Source organism: Mus pahari, chromosome 19 (assembly GCF_900095145.1).
Source record: "Mus pahari chromosome 19, PAHARI_EIJ_v1.1, whole genome shotgun sequence".
Taxonomy (NCBI): Eukaryota; Metazoa; Chordata; class Mammalia; order Rodentia; family Muridae; genus Mus; species Mus pahari.
Window position 1 is genome coordinate 13,690,614 of NC_034608.1, and position 1,879 is coordinate 13,692,492.

Below are 1,879 nucleotides of genomic sequence, written 5' to 3' on the forward strand. Positions count from 1 at the left end.
CTGAAAGCCTGGCAGAGAAACTCCAGGTCCAGAAATAAGTCTGCGTGGACCCCATGCAGATGCAAAGCCTGCACACTGCAGCTCAATTCCAGTGGATCTGAAGCCAGGAATATCAACTCACATCTTACCTGCGTGCCTCCAGTTGCTGAGGACATGCATGCCAGACTGGAAGCTTAAAGAATGAAGCCTCTGTGACTCCCTGATGATGATTTTACTACTCTCAAGCCTATGAGCACAGCAGACTATTATTAGAAATCATATTTTTGCTCTCTTCTGAACCCCAGCAGAGGATGCTGAGTGCTCGGGAGGACTCTCCACACCTCAGATCCCCAGGATCGCGGTCCTCGGGATCACGGGTAAGTGGAACATAATCAACTCCAGAGAATCCAGCAGGGGTTTGTGCCAGCAGGAACAGGGACAAAGGAATACTGCCTGCCCAGAGGTGGGGTTCTGGTCCTATCAGGGAAACTCCCACCATCTCTCTTCTGAACCCCAGCGGAGGCAGCTGAGTGCTCCAGAGGAGTCTCCACACCACAGATCCTTGGGATCAAGGTGAGTAGAACACAGTCAACTCCAGAGAATCCAGCAGGGGCTTGTGCTAGCAGGAATAGGGACAAAGGAACACTGCCCACCCAGAGGCGGGGTTCCAGTCTGGTCGCAGCCACCCCTGCCTTCTCTAGTCTGAACCCCAGTGGAGACAGCTGAGCATTCAGGAGGACTCTCCACACCACAGGTCTCCAGATCACAGGTTCTATGGATCATGCAAGGAGAGTAGGCCTACAGAGAGGACTCTGACCCCAGGACTCAGAAGGAGGATCAGAGCTCCAAACATCTGGACACCTGCCTTGTAAGAGGAGAGCTTGCCTGAAGAGAGTACTCTGACCAAGGGGACACAGGGGAGAGTTGGATGCTCAAGAGTGCTGACAGGGGCTAACAGAACAACAGGAGGATCAAACTCCAGCCAGAAGCAGCTTGAAAATTAATACCAGAGATTTCCAGATGGCGAAAGGCAAACATAAGAATCTTACTAACCAAAACCAAGAATACAGGGCACCATCAGAACCTAGTACGCCCACCACCACAGTGAGTCCTGGATACCCCAACACACCCGAAAAGCAAGATATGGATTTAAAATTATATCTCATGATGGTGATAGAAGATTTGAAGAAGGACATTAATAACTCACTCAAAGAAATGCAGGAGAACAATGTTAAACAAGTAGAAGACCTTAAAGAAGAAACACAAAAATCCCTCAATGAATTACAGGAGACCACTGCTAAACAGGAAGAAGTTCTTAAAGAACTACAGGAAAACACTGCTAAACAGCTAGAAGAAACACAAAAATCCCTTAAAGAATTATGGGAAAACACTGCTAAACAGATAAAAGAAACAAAAAATCCCTTAAAGAATTACAGGATAACACTACTAACCAGCTAAAAGAAACATGAAAAATCCCTTAAAGAATTACAGGAAAACACAAACAAACAGGGGATGGAATTGAACAAAACCATTAAGGATCTTCAAAAGGAAGTAGAAAAAATTAAGAACACCCAAAATGAGACAACAGTGGAGATAGGAACCCTAGGAATGAAATCCAGAACCATAGGTGTGAGCATCAGCAACAGAATACAAGAGATGGAAAAGAGAATCTCAGGTACAGAAGATTCCATAGGGAACATTGACACAACAATCAAAGAAAATGCAAAATGCAAAAAGATCCTAACTCAAAACATACAGGAAATCCAGGACACAATGAGAAGACCAAACCTATGGATAATAGTAGTATATGAGAATGAAGATTTTCAACTTAAAGGACCAGCAAATGTCTTCAACAAAGGTATAGAAGAAAACTTCCCAAACCTAAATAAAGATATGCCCA